At 38.0% G+C, this 20,809-nt stretch overlaps 1 pseudogene; it reads left to right on the top strand.

The window, feature by feature from the left end:
* LOC109456077 (large ribosomal subunit protein uL15) overlaps window positions 1-9,635 on the top strand; it is a 71,839-nt pseudogene extending 62,204 nt beyond the window's left edge.
* The last annotated feature ends 11,174 nt before the right edge of the window (window positions 9,636-20,809 follow it).

Here is a 20,809-nt window from a genome sequence, read left to right as displayed (position 1 = left end):
CACATGCACAGGACAATGAGAACAGCTAGGCTCTGGTAAATGAGATACTGACTTCTGTTTTAAAAGTTACAGCAGATCAAGTCCTAAGGCAGTTGGTTCCAAGTCCAAGTCATGCCTGCCTGCTTCAGAGTGGTTTAGGACTCAAAGAATCTTGGCAGAGTTTTGCTTACTGGAGAGGCTAACTGGTAGAACTTTAGGTGGCTCAGAGTTACCAGAATGAGAAAAGAAATGCAATCTCCCTTTCACTCCAGGAAACTCCTTTGTGTTCACAGTAGGTGTCACACATGTGCTTCTGATACAGTCCCAACCCCCACCTTTGCCACTCTCTGTACTCGGCTCCAGTGTCCAGTCTCACCTTCACACATGGGCCACAGTGTATACCTCCTATAGGTCTGAGGCAGCATGCATATCCTTAGAGCAGTGTTTCTCAGCCTCAGCACTGTTGGCTTTTGGGGCAATAGTTCTTTATTTTGAGGGTTTTCTCTGCATTACAGGATATTTAGTATCATCACTGGACTTTACCCACTAGATTCCAGTAGCACTCCAAATGTGACAATAAAAATGTCTTCATATGTTGCCAAATATCCCTTGGAGGGGCAAGAATGGTCTGCCCTGGCTGAGAACCACTGCTTTAGAGGTTGCTACCTTTAATACATGGGCTTGGGAATCCAACTCTCAGCCTAGTTCAACCGATTTGTATACAAAATCTGATAATTAAGTTTGCGAACATGTTGTACCAACGTTGCAAATCTTTTTTGATATCAGAATTCATTCAATTCATTCAATAATGAATGAATAATTCATTATTCATTATGAATTTGTATCAACTGGACAAACAGTTAACCAAGTTTACCATTTGGAAATGCTGAAAAGGCTGTGTGAAAAGTTAGATGACCTGAACTCTTCGCCAACAATTCATGGCTCTTGCATCATGACAATGCACCAGCTCACATGTCACCATCTGTCAGGGAGTTTTTAGCCAGTAAACAAATAACTGTATTGGAACACTCTCCCTACTCACCTGCTCTGGCCCCCAATGACTTCTTTCTTAACCCAAAGATAAAGAAAATATTGAAAGGAAAACATTTTGGTGCTATTCAGGACATCATGGGAAATACGTCGACAGCTCTGATGGTCATTCCAGAAAAAGAGTTCCAAAATTGCTTTGAAGGGTAGACTAGGTGCTGGCATTGGTTCATAGCTTCCCAAGGGGAGTACTTCGAAGGTGACCATAGTGATATTCAACAATGAGGTATGGAGCACTTTTTCTAGGATGAATTCACGAATTTAATTGTCTGACTTCGTACTTATCAAGATAGTAAAGGACACTTGAAGGTTAAAGCATATTTTAAGCCAGAAAAATATTGCAACTGACTACTAGATGTGTCTATTCTCAGGACCCAGAAGCCCATCCCCTTGAGTCTCTAACAGGAGACCTCTCTAGGTAACTACACGGTAACCTCCATGCCCAACTAGAGGGATGCTTTATTGTAGATTTCCCCACCAGCTAAAAGTATGCTTAAGCTTTTCTATATTTCTAGCAGACTAATCTCAATGGAGTCAGGGTTAGAGAAAATACAGTTTTCTCCTCATCTTCAGTGTCATAAATCCATTTTCCAGGCTCTGATTCATTTTAGGGAAGTCAACAGTCTGAATGTCTTCCCCCTTTTGGGGAAACCCTAACCTCCACCCATGTGTGTGGCCTTACTACATGTTCTTAACAGACAAATACTTCAGAACAGAATAGTATACAAATACACATAAAGCAGCAAGTGGGTAGCTTTTCCATATCTTTTCCTCCTAAATTCTAGAAGTAAGTCGCAACTTTTTTCATTTGTGACATTTGGGACAATTCCTCCCCCTGTGGAGGAATTAAACTACATGGTGACAAAGAGTAATACAGGATCAAAGTATGATACTTATAGGAGAGATATTTCATGTCAGTGAAAGAAAGGAGATTCTAATGTTTGGAGCTATTCAAGATGCAACGGAAGGCAATATGCTTCAAACCCTTTGGATACTTCAACCAGAAGTTGGGTTATAAAGAAAGATGCATTGACTAGGTGGTTGTTCAAGATTATCCTTTGGTTATATGACACTGTGAACACTAGAAGATAATTAGAACATCACACAGCCCCCAAAGCCAAAATTTCAAGATCTTACCCTTAGGAAAACAGCCTACTTTTTTGATTCATCTGAACAGCAGGTGCCCTTTGAACAATATTCAGATTCATTAACAAGTGTCAAGAGACCAGTTCTTTGTCTTATTTTGGCATGAGTGTGTGTGTGTGTGTGTGTGTGTGTGTGAGAGAGAGAGAGAGAGAGAGAGAGAGAGAGAGAGGCAGAGAGAGAGACAGAGTGAAAATGAATTCAGTTCACAAGTGATAATCAATTTGGAATCATGATTAATTTTTATTTTTTTAAAATAATTATAGTGATATTGTGAAAATGGTAAAATTACTGCAAGTCCATGGGTATACAGAAGATAAGGATGTGTCTTAGTTTGGAGAATAGTAAAGCACATATCTTCCATTGTGTCTCTTCTACTATGGGAAGGCCACTCCTCCTCAGCAATTAGACCTATGAAAAGAGCATCACCTCCCTCTGCCAACAGGCTGTCTGTCCAAAGAGAGTAAAAGTGAGGACCTCAAAAGTCTGCTTGGTGTTCATACCTGTAGCTTCTAAATCTATAAGGAGGTTGTGAGGGTGAAGGATTTTGGCAAAGAAGAGAAGAGGGAGGAAGCATGCTGCTAGAAGCTTGGTAAAGAAAGGATGAGTATACAAGGCAGGGAAAGACACAGAATAGAGATTGAATTCATATTTGATTTAGTTTTTGCCTGAATCAATGGCCAAAGAGATTGAAATGTTTACTATATTATGTTTCCAACTATTTCTCCTCATCCCCTAGGTTACTTTTCTTCAGCTCTGGACCCAGCAATGAACTTGGCTTTCTTAAGCATATCTTGTGCAAATCTTTACAACAATGCACCATGAAAATCAGCAATAAAATGTTACTTTTTCTCCTTGCTCTGGAAACAGTGTGCGTGGGTGTTTCAACTACATAAAGAGCGTTGCCTGAACCATTTCCATCCTATAATATACTATTGATATTTGTTTTCTGGTGACTAGTGGAGAAAAACATGTTTTTGGTTTTGTTGATTTCCCAGCCTCTAGAATATTTATTTATCCATTGAAAAGTTAGATTTAGAAAGAGCAAGTCTCTTGGAATACCTGCTCTCAAGATAACTGGAAAGAAGCACAAATAGAAACTTCCGACAGCATATTAATAATCAGAAATTTTAAAGCTTTGAGAGGAAAATGCAGAAGCAAAATTGCTTTCTGTGTTCGTTTTATCTACACTCTACCTAAGAACTCTTTTGATTTTGCCACTGATTTACAACACTAAACAAAGAGAAAATCTTGTGGTTATACATGGCTTATTATATATAGCTCAGTTGAACTGCTCAGGCCAAAATTCCTCTTACACAACTGAATTATTGAATTATTTGCAATGGATTTCTGCATCAAGCAGCAAGCAGATAATTACTAAATGTCACTAATTTTTTGTCCATAAGCATACATAAACTTATTGAATTGGATTAACTAATAGAAGAGGAAATATTTAGCAAACAGTTGCTTAAAAGACACTGTGGGTAACACAAAGTCCAATTTGGAAGGTCTCTGAACTCAAGTTTTCCTGCCTATGCTCATCAGAAAAGTGAGGAAAGCCCTGACAAAAATCATTTTACTTAATGGCATCAATAAAATCTCATTAGTTTAGCCTTTAACAACTGAAAGATTTTGACATTTCGGAGTAAGGGTTTTACTACATCTGAGGTCTGATACACTGACAAAGGCATGTTGTCCCTTTCCCAGGAGTCATGTACAGTTTTGACTCTAAAAATTGTCATCAGAGATTATGACAGAGTATTTTAAAATTCTCAATCATTATGGCTCAAACAATTTTGCTAATTTCTAAAAAAAGGAAACATCATCAAAAGATGAAATTTAAATTTGATAACTAAGGAGGGAGTTCAATCCACTCTTGGAAATTTACCAAGAGTAACAAGACCCATTACTATAGTAGATAAAACAGGATGATTGATTAAACCTGTTAAAATACCGTCAACATAAAGTTCATGATCAGTTAACGTAGAATTTATTTTTATACTCTTCCAACACACACATACACACACACACACACACACACACACACACACACACACACACACACACACACAATGTCTATTCATTGTTGGACTAGAGGGGGAAAAAAAAAAGGCTTTCCCTGACTTTTTCCCTTTGTATGTTGGTGTCTATTTTTCCTGATATATATAACAGATTCATTCTGTTAATTATTAGAATAGCTTTCAAGGAAAAAATTTAAACTAAATTAAAGCAGAAATTCTTCGTAGTTCAAATTTAATTACAGAGTAGCTGTCAATTCTCACATGAAACATGTAGAAAACTGACACTCGCAGGGTGTATGTACTGTTAGCCTGCCTTGTGTTGGGGTATATTTATAAATATCCCATTCATCAAACTAGATTTCAAATTACTAGAGAGTAAGAATTGCATTACTGCATTTTTTATATATTTTTTATTTCTCCCTAACTTACTGACTATGACTTAGAAGGTGCTCAATAAATATAACATAAATGTGGTTTCATACTGGCTCCAAAGAAGAATTCTAAAAATATAAGATTTTTAATGATTGTTGGCATTAGCTGAATAAGTTTAAAACCTTCCAAATTTACTTCTGTAAAACACTTAAATAATTATCTATACATGTAAGATAAAACAAATAGTATTACTTATCTGCTAAACCAGTCTTTATTTTTTTGGTGACATCTCCTATGGTGTTTTTTAATAATAGAAACAAATATATTCTTTGGCACATTTAATCTGGTCTGTGGGACTCAATAGCTCAAACTGAATTCAAATTTGGGCTCTATCACTTACTAGTTGTATAAACTTGGGCATCTTACTTAACCTTCCGAAACCTCAGTTTTCTCATCTGTAAAAAGGAGATCGTAAACATTCCTTAGAATTAAATTCAATTAAATTGAAAAGTGAAGTTAAAGGAGGTGACATGCAAATTATCTAACACAGATCTCGCCATTTAGTAAAGCTTCATGAGTAGTTGCTCCTGACCTTGCTTCAGATCAAAACACATTTTAAAAGAAATGCCATTGTATTTCTATGAAAACTGAGGGTTATTGGAACAAATTCATCTTCTCTGTTCATTATAGCAGATACAGTCATCCCTCTAACTGTAAATACTCTTCTATAATAGCTATTGTATGCAGCTGAAAGTAATAAAACTGTATTTGCTTTTTAAACATCCATAATTGTGGCTTTTTGTAAGCATTTTATTTTGGCCTCTATATGACTAATATTTTCTGTATAATATCTTGTGATTTGTTGCTGCAATATTTTTCTGTGTATTTATCCGCTTCCAATCATTCAGAATTAAGAGGTTCATTTAACTGAAATTAGAATGGAAACTCTCTGAGGTCTTCTGTTTGCTTGGTCAGTATCTTATTCATGAGTCTCTACATAAATTTTGACAGGATAATAATTCTAGCAATTCTGTCAATGCAGAGATAGAATGCTGAGTGAGCTCTGCAGTTTAAAATGTATATCCTAAATTGTCAAGGCTGTTAGATTTAAAGCGTTTGACTTTGGGAAAGATTTGGACAGAATTTGATAGACAACTACTAACCCAGGCCTAGAACTCAATTCACCTCTGAAATGAGAAAGGTTCCATTTCCTTTCTTGTCCCTCCCCCATTCCCACTTCCTCAACCTCATTTCTCCACCTGGTCCAAGGACCAATCACCCAGTAGACAGACGATACATTGAGAATGTGCAGTGGGTGAGCTGACTCAGGAGAAATGCCCCCCTCTCCGGTGGAGGGGTGGTTTTCATTCCATTTCAAGCTGGACTTGAAATCAATATGTCATTATAAACACATATGGTGCAGGGAGAGACAGGAAGTGGATACACACCCAGGATGAAGTAATTTGGAAACATTAGTTACTTTGAAATGTGCTGCACACCAAGGAGACATGAACATTTCACAGTGGATTTCTTTGCCTCAATCAATGTCCTTTCTTTTTCTCACTTGAAGCAGTTTTATAGAGAATCATGCTTACTTGTTTGGGAAAAGTTCAAATTCTAGTAACATTTTCTGACTGCTTGTCCAGCTCCCAACCTCTAATTGTTTACTTTTAACTGCAACCCACACGATATGCTGCAGGGACAAAATCCCTAGTAAAATTAAAATAAAGGAGGGGGAGGAAATGAGTGCTTCATTGCATCCTACAAGTAATGGAGTTTTGCACTCAATTGTTTTTCAGCAGCATAACTATCTGGAGGGTAAACCCTTTGGTAATGTTCTCATTCCTATTACCCCCTCAAAAATGCAATAAGCTCATATGACAAGCATGCAATGATACATAAAATTGAGAAAGGTGCCAGAGAAGAATTTACAAAAGTTTCCTCTAGCTTTTCATGCTATTCAGTCTTCCATAGATCTCCCTCAATTTTTTTTCTATTTAAATTAAGGTACTTTGAACCATCCTACCCCAATTCTTCAATTTCCAAACTTCTTTTGGATGCAAAAGCTATCTTGCTCCCTGTTCACGCGTAGAAAACATTTTTTAATTTGTTTTTGCTTTCCAAGATATCCCCACTCCTCTATCTTCAAACATGCCCCCAATTTAATGAGCTGTATCTTTTATAACTTTATGGCTATTCTGACCCCCTATACATAAAGTATTTTGCTTTATTTCCTAAAAGTGAAGATACCTTGTGTGCTGATCCAGCTTTATTCTCTCATTTGATTGGGGACTGAAGTTTACACTTTGGAACTTGAATGGAGGCCAGCTAACTGATCTATATGGGGAATGAATATGTAACCCCATCTTTATTAACATCATGTTCCAACTAATTGATTCACCTGGTCCTAATCTAGGCTGGTTTATCTTGGCATTCTATTCCCAGTAGTACTTCTAATATATGTTTTAAAGGCTTGGAGGATAAACATATTGAGGCCTTTTATGGAAAAATATTTTAAGAAGAAACACAACTATTTGTTGAAGTGCTTTTAAAAGATTTGCATTAAAACTGTTTGTTGAAACACCGCTAACTTAAGGTTGCTAAATCTTTGGTCTGCATGTAGAAATAAACATTTTAAACATAAATCTGTTTAGTAAAGATTAGCTTGACTTCAAACAACTTTACAATCCTTTATCCTTGTTAGTTGGTGCAGTTGCTTACCGTAGCAATTCAGTCAAAAATGAAGAGACTTTGGCTATCTAGATGGACCTAATACTAAATGCAAAATTTAAGACATACTCTGTTGTTTTGTTAGCAAAATTTAGCCAATTTTAGAAGTCCACATATTTTAAAGAAATTAACTGCTTAGCAAATCTCCAAAGATTGGTTTTAAATTCCAGTTACTCTTGCATATTATTTTTATTCATTCATTCATGCGTGCATCCAATATGTACTGAGTAATTGCAAAGTAGTTCTATGCTAAGAACTATGTGAAGATCTAGTGGGAGAACTGAGACATATGTAAACAACCATAACATAGACAGAACACGATACTGATAGGGTAGCTAGATAGATATAAATGAGTAGCAGAAGAAGAGACCTAGCTCAGTTAGAAAGCCCCTTGCTGCAGCTCCAGCTTAGGTCAAGACCTCTTGCAGCTGCCCTCACATAGGGCACAAATGTCTTACTAGCCCAGCAGGATTCCAGGCTTACACATGCCCTAAATCAAAGGGATGTAGAAGCTAGAGAGAGAGAGAAACCATCCTGCTTATCAGAATGTACACCCTGCTTCTCAGGGCCATTGTAATGAGCTCCGACAACCTTGGGGGCAAGAAGGGAATATGAGGCATGCCAGTGGGGAAAATAAAAGGTATTGTGGGGGGTAGGAGAGAGACAATTCTACCCAAAGAAGTAAAAAATCTTCTCGCACAATATAAGGTGGGGCTGCTTCCCTTTCTTGGGTCAGTCCACTCCACATCTGGGAGTGTACTTGCTTTTACTAATAAACTTCTTGCTATTATTTGCTGCACAAACTCTCTCTTGACAGAATTCTTTCCTTCAAGAAGACAAAGAGCTGAGGTACAATGTCATTCCTGGTAACAGTACAGCTCACCAGAAAAGCATAGAGGACTGTGAATATTCATATAATGAAAAAAAGTAAATTCTAGATGGGGAAGACTAAGAATGATTCCATGGGGTGGATTACTTTGCCCATCATATAAAGAAAAAGAATGTGGACACATCCAAAAGGGTAGGAAAAGGAGACAAAACTATGTGAATAAGTCAGAGCAAAAAGACCCTGATAGGAATTGGCCTTAATGGTTTAAATGAAGAACAATATATAGAGAAGTAATTGGAGATAAAATTTAAATTGAGCACTTAGAGTAATGAGTCTTGAAAATCAGGTTAACTTTCTTTGGATGGTAATAGAACAAAATTCAAAAGAATTAAAAAAAATTTGTTTTTGCTTGTTTTTTATTTATTAAATTTATTGGGGTGCCATTGGTCAGTAAAGTTATATAGGTTTCAAGTGTGCATTTCTATAATACATCATCTATGTATCACGTTGTGTGCTTACCACCCAGAGTCAGTTCTTCTTCCATCACCATATATTTGATCCCCTTTACCCTCATCTACTATCCCTCTTGCCCCCTCACCCTTTAGTAACCACTAAACTATTGTCTATTTCTATTGAGTTTTTGTTTCTTTGTTTGTTTGTCTTGTTCCTTTGTTGCTTTCAGTTTTATATCCCACATATTTGGTCCTTGACTTTCTCTGTCTGACTTATTTTACTTAGCATAATAATCTCAAGGTCCATCCATGTTGTCACAAATGGCAGTATTTCATTTTTTTCTTATGGCTGAGTATTATTCCATTGTGTTCAAAGAGGATTCTATAAATTTGACCTCAAAGGCAAGGGAAATAAAAGCAAAAATAAATGAATGTGACTACATCAAACTTAAAAGCTTCTACACAGCAAAAGAAACCATCAACAAAACAAAGAGTCAACCAAATGAATGGGAGAAGAATTTGCAAACAACACCTCCGATAAGGGGCTAATATCTAAGATACATAAGAAAAAAAAAAAAAAAACTCATACAGCTCTTTAATATTGACTGTCAACTTGCCATCCAGACTGAGGAAGACCCCAGAAACTTAGGAGCCACGTGAGCCATGGCCACGGCTGCATCGGCAAGCACTGGAAACACCCAGGATGCGGAGCTAATGCTGGTGGCATGCACTACCACAAGATCAACTTTGACAAATATCACAGAGATTATTTTGGGAAAGCTGGTATGAGGCATTACCACTTAAAGAGGAATCAGAACTTCTGCACAACTGTCAACCTTATTAAACTGTGGACCTTGGTCAGTGAGCAGACATGGGTAAATGTTGCCAAAAACAAGACTTGGAGCTGCTCCTATCACAGACATGGTGCGATCGGACTACTGCAAAGTTCTAGGGAAGGGAAAGCTCCCAAAGCAGCCTGTCATTCTGAAGGCCAAATTATTCACCAGAAGACCTGTGGAAAAGATTAAGGGTGTTGGAGGGGCCTGTGTCCTGGTAGCTTGAAGCCACATGGAAGGAAGTTCATTAAAGCTCAAGTGTTTTTCTCAAAAAAAAAAAGGAACTTGTACAACTCAACAACAAAAAAACAAATAATCCAAATAAAAATCAGGCAGAGGACCGAAACAGACACTTCTCCCAAGAAGACATACCAAATGGCCAACAGATACTGTGTTTCCCCAAAAATAAGACCTAGCTGGACCATCAGCTCTAAAGCATCTTTTTTTTTTTTTAAGATTTTATCGGGGAAGAGGAACAGGACTTTATTGGGGAAGAGTGTATACTTCCATACTTCCAGGACTTTTTCCAAGTCAAGTTGTTGTCCTTTCAGTCTTAGTTGTGGAGGGCGCAGCTCAGCTCCAGGTCCAGTTGCAGTTGCTAGTTGCAGGGGGCACAGCCCACCATCCCTTGTGGGAGTCTAACTGGCAACCTTGTAGTTGAAAGGACGTGCTCCAACCAACTGAGCCATCCGGGAGCTCACAGGCAGCTCAGCTCAAGGTGTTGTGTTCAATCTTAATTGCAGGGGATGGAGCCCACCATCCCTTGCGGGACTTGAGGAGTCAAACCTTGTAGTTGAGAGCCCACTGGCCCATGTGGGAATCGAACCGGCAACCTTCGGCATTAGGCGCTCCAACCGCCTGAGCGACTGGGCCGGCCCCTCTAATGCGTCTTTTGGAGCAAAAATTAATATAAGACCTATATTATATTATATTATATTTTACATATATATTAATTATGTTATGTTATGTTATATTATATTATAAATACCTGATTTTATGTTATATTAAAATAAGACTGTATCTTATATTAACTTTTGCTCCAAAAGACTCATTAGAGCTGATGGTCCAGCTAGGACTTACTTTCAGGGAAACACAGTATACGAAAGAATGCTCAACTTCACTAGCTATTAGGAAAATACAAATCAAAACCACAATGAGATATAACCTCATATCTGTTAAAATGGCTATCATCAACAAGACAAATAATAACCAATGTTGGAGATGCTATGGAGAAAAAGGAACCCTTATACACTGTTGGTGGGGATGTAAATTGGTTCCGCTGCTATAGAAACAGTATGGAGGTACCTCAAAAAATTAAGAATAGAATTACCATATAATCTTCTGATTACTTTTTAGCAAGAAAATTATATGGGGATCAAAAAATCATGAAATTGCTAGCTTCAAAAAGTCTAGTAAATCAATCTAGGTGAAAAGTAAAGAGGTTCTGAATAAAGTAGCACAGCAGAAACAAAAAGGAAGAAACAAATTAAGACATGGTATAATTGAAACTGTGAGGACATCATAGACCAAGTTTTAGGGGGACAAAGGCAGAAACAAAACAAGCTCCATACTGTTTATAGAGCAGCACAAATTAAAAAAAAAACACAGAAAAATGGAGAGGAAAATTACTTCAAATGCTCTGTTATTCAAATATTCCCCCCAATAGAGGGTGTATAGTCTGTTCTTGGATCACTCAAATGTATTAAACTGGTTTCAAGTGAAAGGCCATTGACTCTGAAGTCTCTGATTGTTTTAATATGAAAACTGACAATCTACTGATCCACTGGAGCAAGGATGTCTACCTGTTCACCACAACAAGCTCTGATAAAGGTCAATTGAAGGCATTCTTGTGTTTTCTGCTTCATGACAATGATGAGGTCTTGGCTTGCAGGCTTCACAGAACTGGATATTTTATAAATTATATTTATCCAAGAACTCCATGCATAAGTGTCATACAGAATGCTAGTTTCTGCCTCCAAGAAGCTGACTAACCCACAGGAAAGGAGACCATCTTTCCTTCACTTCAGTTCCTCACCACCTACTCAGGCCATAACCCACTGCAATCTGAGTTTTGTCCCCACCATTCAGCTGAAACACCTGTTTCAAGTTATATGAATATGGGCACCACATTGAATAGCTTCCTCTTGATTCTCATTTACTTTATCTGTGGTATTTGCAATCCTGATCACCTTCCTGGCCTCTGATCTACTTCATCCCTTACTCATCAGCCCTCCCCCAGCATTTTCAGTGCTGACACAAAACGTATATATATATTTTTTTTCTGTTGCTCGCCCATTGATTTCTGTGACTCTTTAACTTGTTTTTCTGACAATTCTCTTTTTCTTTTTCATTCTTTGTCTGGCCTTCCTCCTTTTTTCAATCCCTTTAACATAGGTTTCTGCCAGAGTTTTTTTCTGAGTCCTTTTGTCTATTCAAATGCTCATTTCTTTGTTAATTTATACTACCCTTATAGACGAACTCTTCCCCAAGCTAATTGAGATATAATTTACATATAACATATATTGTATAAGTTTAAGGTGTACAATGTGATGATTTGATACACTTGTATATTGCAAAATGATTCCCACAATAGTATTAGTTAACACATCTATCTCCTCACACAATTCCCACATTTTGATTGTTGTGGTAGTAAGAACATTTGAGATCCACTCTTTTAGCAACTTTCCCATATACAAAACAGTTATTGTTAACTGTGGTCACCAGATGCAATTCTTAGACATCTTACAGAAACAAAAGAGTGCATGGAACTTTCAATTGTGGTAAGTAGTTTGAGAAAGACACAGTTTAGCCTAGGAAAGACTGTGAGTGCTAGAGGGAAGATTGATAAGACAGGTAAAACTAGGTCCTGGAGGAACTTCTGTGTCAGAATAAAATCATACACTGTATCTTATGGGCAAAGAAGAACAATTTAAACATTTTGACAGGGTGGTGACAGCATCACATTTTTGTTTGTTTGTTTTAGAAGACCACACTGCAGCACAGTGGAGAATATTCAAAGCAAGAATGACAAAAAGTTTTCAACTAGCAATGAACCCCCACTAATTGCCACTGTGTTGAGAAGGATTCTGACTCTATATTTAGGTAAAGCTGGGAAAAGGCCATCATTATATACTCAGGTACGGCTGTTATTCCAGGGACAACTTCCAAATGACAGTTCTCCTGTCACTGCATCACTTCCAAAAAAATATATCAGACTTCACCCTCAATATCTAGGAAATGTGGGGCATATTAAAGATTTAATAAAAATATAAGTCAGGAGAACATTCAGCTTCCAAGAAAAATAAGATTTTTCTCCATTGTCAGAAATAACTGTGGCCGTCAAGGTGCACAGTAGTGGAGAAATGCAGATGATGTGCCATATATTTGCCATCAAAGAACTGGCAAGAGAAGCAAGACAAGAAGAACAATGGAAAAAGCAATTAGGGATCTGTTGCTAAAATCCAAAGTAGAAATGATGAGTTCTAATAAGTTAATGTCAACGGTGCTGAAGAGAAGAGGATGGGTTTGGGAAATATTAAGAGTATAGTTGAAATTATTGACAGAACCATAGGATCACAATCGTTTAATCGGTGGATGGAACGAGAAAAACTCACAAAGCAAACTGAGCAAAAGCATCTATCTAGAGGCCTGAAAAAAATACTCAGAGAGAGTGGAGTCACAAAAGGCCAATTCTAGTTCAGAAAGAATAAAAACATGTTACAGAGAGGTGAGGTATGAGACGACTGAAAGATGTCCATTGAATTTAACCACTAGGATAATTGACCCTTTATTGACAAATTCAGTGTCCTAGTGGGAGGATGAGCCAAGTTAAGTGTTTTTATTTCCTCACCTTCCATTCACCCCTTTCAAGAAGCTAAGCTATAAAAGCAAGGGAAGTAAAGCTATGGCAAACTTAAGGTCTTATCCCCTTTTTGCTGTTTTTGAGGTGGGAAAAATTTGAGGATGCTTATAGATAAAGGAGCGATCTATTTGGGATGGGAACATACAAGATGTAGGAGAAAGGTCCCTGAGCTGCTTGGAGAAACAGTGGGAAAATCTTGGAAAGAGAAGGAAGGAAACAGAAAAGTAGGTGTGAATACAGATAAATGTGTAGGTGTTGGAGAGGAAGCTGAGGGATTTCAAATATCACAGACTTGTTCAGTCAAGTAGGTTCACTTCCTGAGAGAGAGGTTGGATAGAGAACTTCAGAAGAGTTATGATACTTGTACTGAATGTTATGGTAAATTAGAGGCAGGTAGCTAGCAACAAGTAAAAGATTATTTGAGGGTTTCTGAAGACCAAACTGTAGTTTTCAAATGGAGTTGATAGTTCTTATCCTTGGTAGTTCTCTTGGTGTGATAAAACCTGTACTTGGCTGTTTGCAAAAATTCTAGAAGGAGAGGCCTTCTTCATCCCTTAATTCTTGGGTTTAGTATCCCTGGGAATTGGGGGAACACCCAGAGCATCAGGTAAAGCTATTTCTCAATGAGTCCCTGAACAAAGTCTTGAGAACTTAGTCCACAATGATGATTCCTCTAGCATAATGCAGTTCTTGTCATTTGATTATACTATCAGATCCCTATAGAGTCTAATTATGGGGTGTCCTCCACTTAAGTATTATCAAAGCTATATAATCAGCTTGGACATTCTACCCAACCCCATGAGCCTATATTTTCTCTAGGTGCCTCCAGACTAAAAGCTTCTATCTTTGGGTTGGTTCTGTTCTCATTGACCATACACATCTTTCCCCAGTAAAAATCTATGAGTCTCCCCTTCATTTGAGCACCTTCACGCCAGGACATAAAGCCTATAAGCTACTTCTAATAACTGACTCAGCATGCTCTATTTTAGATGTGATGACATTGGCTGCTAGAGCTCCGTGAGCTGTCGAACCACAGCTGTGCTTTACAGATACTAAATGATAGGGTAGTGCCAATGATTGTAAAGCTTGTGTTTGACAGCCATGCGAGGTGGGTACACACCAGGGAATCTATGATTACTCTAATGGAATGTACCTAGTTGATTCTTTAAGGTATAGGTCCCAATGGGTTGGCGTTTTAATTACACACACACCTGTGTGTATGATGTATGTACATGTATGTGCATAAACACATATAACAAAGAATTCAATCTTTAGAACATTTATTAGCTCATGCATGAGAATTGTTCTTAGAGGTAAGGGAACCAGATTTAGGTTAAATGAGAGGGTGGTCTAATCACTATCATCACTCTCAGCCTCACAGGGGTCACTGCTATTAATCACTAAGAGTGGACTCTGTTGCTTTAGGTCCTGATTTGTTTTTCTGAAAGTCTGATTCAGTATAGGTCCACCTGTCCTTATCAATAAATATGAAATAAAAGAAAGAGCTGAAAACCAAAAATGGTTTTCTAAGCATGGACAAATTCAGTTGGTGGCAAAACCTAACTTTAGTAGATGTGATTTTATCCTGTCTCCATTTTCTTAATTAGTGTGAATGATTTCCCACAAAAGTATTAGTTCTGTGGTTATAGGGTGCTCCACCCCATAGTCCGGTCAGAGAGTTACATATTATACTAGTAAATGTATGTATTACATAACTTCTAAAGTCTGAAAAATTCTGAATGGTAAAACACATTCATCCCGAGGATTTCAGATAAGAAATTGAGATTCTGTACTTCTGTCCATCCTGTCAAAATATGACTATTTGCCTAAACATTTAGTTTCATTTGATTTTTAACCCTTTTCCTATAGCTCAGTGATTTTCAAAGTTTACTACACAGTAAATACCCTCCCTGGGGGGCTTTAAAAAATACTGAAGTCTGGTTCCCATCCCCAGACATTCTGATTTAATTAAGATGGGGTATAACCTGGGTGTCAGCACTAAAATCTGCTCAGTTGATTCTAGTGTGTAGCAAAGTTTGGAGACTATTTTTCACCCTATTGCAGAGTTATTTCTGGGGACGTGGATGTCAGTGAAGCCAAGCCTGCACATCTTGAGGAATGCTCTATGCTACTTGAATTAAATTTGACTGCATAGACACCACTCGTGTCAGAGCACAACAGATGTTTTGTTGTATGGTTCATTCTTTTGCATGGGGCTTTCTTTGGCACTAGAGTCACAGATCACCATTTTAAATCACTGCAGCACAAAGACCTTCAATTTTCCACCCTAATTATACATTAATACGTGTGTAATTTGCAAATAGTAGTACAACAGCTAGATTTAGCCACACATAGCTTCCAAACTAATCTTTCAACAATCAACTAACATTTAATTACATAACAACAGATTTTTGTCTTCTAAATTAAATAAATGATCATTACAAAAACAACACATTTTAAAAATATTGCTCCACTTGTACCCTAGCTATTTATAAACAAAAGACATTATTTTCTGATATATCCTCGGCCCAATCGCATCCAATCTAGATTGTGAATACTTACAAATAAGAAAAAATAAATAAATTAAAAGAAGAATTCCCAGAAAGCTTGGATGTCAGTTAGATTTCCAGCTGGTTCCCAATTCTATCTCTGATTTATTCACTTGGACAAATTTAATAACTTCAGAGTTAGTGCCTTCCCAGATGCATGTAACTCATGCCAACTTTATAAAGATAAAGGGAGATTTGATTAATTTAAGTGTCTAGAACATACTGGGTTTCAAGAATGAAAGGATCCACTTTTTTAGGGTTAAAAATGGGAATATAAAAGTACATAGATTCTTATATTGCGAAGAATAAAGAAAAGTCTAAATGTTTTTCAAGTGATGCAGAAGAAAAATTCTTCTCGTTGTTGATTGAATTATAATGTAGCAAATTCACTCCCATTTATGGAAAATGTTTTTTATTGTTAAAGAGGAAAATGAATTAGTCAGCAGGGAGCCTGCGGCAGTCATTTTCCCAAGGGAAGAATGACTAAAAAGTATACATTTAGTATTTGTCACAACTTAAAAGAAAATAACTTGCTTTCACCACTGACTACGTGGCTAGTTCTGTTACCTAGAGCTTCAAAACCAGAATTTGTTTTCAGAAGCAGATGTTTTTGTCGGCATTTTGCATTGTTAGCCATCCAAATAGCAATTACGGCACAGATGGAGTCAGAATTTGTGAGGCAATATGGTGAGAAGCACACCTTCAGTAAGCCAGCATTCTCCAAGAAGTGTTTTTTACCTGTTTTGCTCACCTAGAAACTAAAATCTTTGCTGCAATTGTCAATTGAAGGCCAGTAAGAAGAGAGAAAAATTTATAAAAACTGAGAGGATCTTTTATTTGGGATATTATAGTAAGCACTCAAAGGTAGCTTAAGAATGACCAGGCCTATTAAGCTAACTATAAATTAAGCTGAAGAATAAACATATATTTACAATTTCAAATGGTATGCTTGTGGTTCCAGTGTTAGTATCAAATCCTGCCTCCCTATGAGATAAAGAAATGGTATTTATGCTCTGGGCCTTTTTGGAGCTTCCTATGTTTTAAGAATCCTAGTCGTGGCCTCTCTGCTGATTCTTCTCTGTGCCCTAAACTTGACTGCCCTGAAGTAATTGTTTCCTCGTATTGAAGGTTATGCACCATTTTCAGGGAAATCTGTCGCTGCAATTGCTCATAATTCACACAACATCAACTATTTCTGTATCTACAGCTGCTGCTATTTCTAATGGCTGTTACACAGATCCAAGCAATGCTGAAAGCTGAAATTTGAGTTTTTTTCCTCTGTGCACAGTCTGCCATCCTGAGAATGACTTCTTTTTACCCATAATTTGCTATAGTTCTCAGAGTTTGGCCCATGACTCACTCTATTCCATCTTGCTCTGAGCTGGGTTGCAATGGTGTGAAAACCCTTTTATTTCAGTGTTGGGGGAGATGTGTGGACAAGGGTGGAGAAACAGGGAACTGACAGTCAGTGTAGGATTTTTTTCAGAAAGGTTCCCCAACTGTCCATAGTAACACTATAGCCAGAATAGTGTTATACCACCAGCCATGCTCCTCCATGCCGGCACATAACAAACCAACAGAATCGAGTCTGAAGCAATACAGGGTTTGAGATTTGTTTATTTAACAATTTCCCTCTGACTCTGAGTGAGAAAGAGTAACATAGGCAATATATGTTGAGGGTAGAAAATCTCAAAATCCACAAGTGAGTATGCAGCCCAATGATTAAAAGTCCAGTCACAAGCACCCACCACTGTTATTCAGTTTCGTTAATGAGATTTCATTTTGGTCCAGGCATTACACGTACGTCTGTTACTTGGAATTAAAAGTAACTGAGATGCTCTCCTAGCCTCTGGGGAGTCTCCCTCAGAGAGCCCACACATTATTTTGATTGCAGCTCAGTTTCCAGCTGTGTGCCTTCTTGTGTAATCATCCAAAACTGTCTTTTTTGGAGAGTATCATAATCAGAGGTATCTATCACTTGACCCTTGGTGAAGCTCCCTGGAACTTAAAACTCTCATACATTAAAAGTGGTTACCAGCTTCAAATTCCTGGGTCTCAGGTCTTGGGAGAAAGAGACACTTACCAATACATTCATCAAAAGGAAATTTAGTTTCCTCTACTACTTTAAAAACCATTTTTTTTTAAACAAGAAGTAAATCTGAAGGGGGAGAAAATCTAGCAGTACTCTTTTTCTTGAAAGCAAGAAAAGAAAATATGAGAAACACCGCATACACCCCAATGCAACGTTCCATGCGTGGTGGGTGTATAATAGATATTGAATTGGGCTGAATGAAAACCTGAGCAGTGCTGTGTGCCCTGTGAAATACTCCCGCCTAGTAAGTAGAGCTGGTTAATTGCTAAGTAAGCATTTGTTTCTTGATGTTCTTAAATATATTGAGCTGTTCACTCATACCTCCTTTAGCACTTGAACTTCTCTGGCCAGATGACATAGTTGTAAGACCAGATCCTTGAGTAGCCAATATCATTACTGTATGTCCATACCAATGTTTCACTCCGTATCTTACCAGAATATAAATGGGGATGTTTCCATAATAAATATTGGAATCAGAGCTAGAAATCAGTAATAAAAGATAGGAATGCTGCAATCCAGGCCCTTGTTATAACCCCAAGATCACATAGCAGGCCTGCATCAGACAGAGTTAAGGGAAATATGATGAGTGAACTAGAACTTTCAATAGTGTCTATTTGATTCTAATTCTCCACAGCTACTAGTCTTCATTGCACAAGGCAAAATACAGGACAAAGAGTGAACTAGAGGTTATCATTTTACCTTCAGTTTTTGTGGAAATTTTGCTTAACATAACGATAATCCTAACCACAGCATTTCCTTGGGATTTGATGACTAAAAGGGGGGTAACTGAGGACAGGTAGACCAACTAGTAACCAATCCTGAAGACACATTGTATGCCAGAATCATAATGGATTAAATATTAGCCAATAAAATAAGGAAATGTCAAGTATTTATGTTCAGAACTCTGTCTCATAGGAAGCCAATTCAACACATAACTAATACGTTACTAAAAACTCTACTATACAAACTCTACTACAAGATGAAGGTTACTCTGGTTTTGGTGGAGTCAGAGTACCTGATTAACACATATTATGAGAGCTGTACGCCTCTCTACTAGGAATGCCTTTCCTGCCTCACCTCCTTTGACCCCCATTCCACTCACCCCAAGTTAGATAAAATTTCTTAACAAGGTTTACACTATTTTTATCAATCAGGCCAAAAGTGCTGAATATCTGTTACCTCCCCACCTGCATTAGTTTCCTAGGGTGGCTGTAACACAACACCACACACTGAGAGCCTTCAACAACAGAAATTTATTTTCTCCCAGTTGGAGGCCAGCAGTCTGAGATGGAGGTGCCAGCAGGGTTGGCTCTTTGGAGGGGCTGTGAAAGAGATCTATTCCATGCCTTTCCTCTAACTTCTGGTGGTTTGCTGGCAATCTTTAAAGTTCCTTGGCTGGTAGATTCATCACCCTGATCTCTGTGTTATGGTCACATGGCCTTCTCCCTGTGTCTGCTTCTGTGTCTGTGTCTGCATTTCCCATTTCATAAGGATACCAGTTATATTGGGTTAGGACCATCTGAATGACCTTGTTTTAACTCCATTACCGCTATAAAAACTATTTCTAAGTAAGGTCACATTGTGAGATATTGGGCTTAGGACATCAAGATATCTTTTTTGAGGCGGACAAAATTCAACACATAACACCATGCATCCACCATGCTCAGTCTCCATCCTCATTCTGATCTGACCTACCTGACGTTATGTCAGAGGCAGAATATTAAGATGAAATCATTCAATTCCATGGGCTTCTTTGGGAACAGTGATTGGCAGATAAGGGGGCAAACGATGCTTTCTCCTTTCCTCTCACCAGGTAAGATCATCCCTAGAAGATATAGTCTTAAGACAAAGCAGTACTTGATGTCTTGTACATGTGGAATGCACAACCCCTTACACACACATACACACACACACACACACACACACACACACACACCCTGGGGAATCTATGTTAAAATAAATGTCCAGGGCAACCCTGAAAAGAAATAGCAAGAAATAGTGACACACCACATATGCTATATACAAAAGGAAAGCTCCTTGCCAGGAGGGCCTAGTTATATAAGTTCTATACCTGAAGCCCATGTCCTTTTGCACACAAGTTCACACATTCACCTCCTTCTTTTTCACAGACTAACTGCACAGCTCTAGTGAGCTGGCCCTGGGAGCATCTTGGAAACCTTTTCAGTTTGTGGGACCCACAAGGTCACTACTTGGGGTTATGACACCCTTTTCAGGTTGACAGTTTGGGGCAAAGCTCTTATATGCCTACAACTGGGAGTGCAGTGATTAGAAAGAAGAACAGCAGAGCAAATGCCGAGTTATTATTGCTGATTTGGTTTTCTTTTAAATGCCAAAGTTCCGACAGAGCAATGTTTAAGAATACAGTATCTGCTAATGAGCCACCTATGTACCAAAAGTAATGAGTGTGACAGGCATAGGAATTAAGTTTTTCCCTGAGGTGGAAATGATATTAAAAAAAAACAAAAAAAACTGGTCATCTTTTATAAGTAATGGTCCATGAGCTCTGTTTTCAAAAGTCGTGTTCTTTGAAATACTTCTTGTACCCACATGGCTCACACACACAGAAAAGCAACCTTTTGAAGTTGTATCTCTGCCTGCTTAGCTCTGGTGTAATGAGCCCTGCAGGCCTTTACAGCAGGTGGGCTTCCTCTGCGCGGTGCTGACTCATGACACCTAGCCGCAGCCTCATCTGGCACATGGATGCGGCTGCAAATGGCTGGGCCTGAGGAGACACCTGGTGGAGAACGAAAGCATTTTTCTCTCTGGGTAAGGTATCCTCATGGCTTTTCCAACAATATTTCAGATGATCAAGGTAATGCCACAGAATCCTTGCACTTGCTTTTTAGCATTCTAGAGATGAGAAGCAATTACACAAG

This window comes from Rhinolophus sinicus, linkage group LG04, assembly GCF_036562045.2.
Source record: "Rhinolophus sinicus isolate RSC01 linkage group LG04, ASM3656204v1, whole genome shotgun sequence".
Taxonomy (NCBI): domain Eukaryota; kingdom Metazoa; phylum Chordata; class Mammalia; order Chiroptera; family Rhinolophidae; genus Rhinolophus; species Rhinolophus sinicus.
This window is presented reverse-complemented; position numbering and strand designations above follow the sequence as displayed.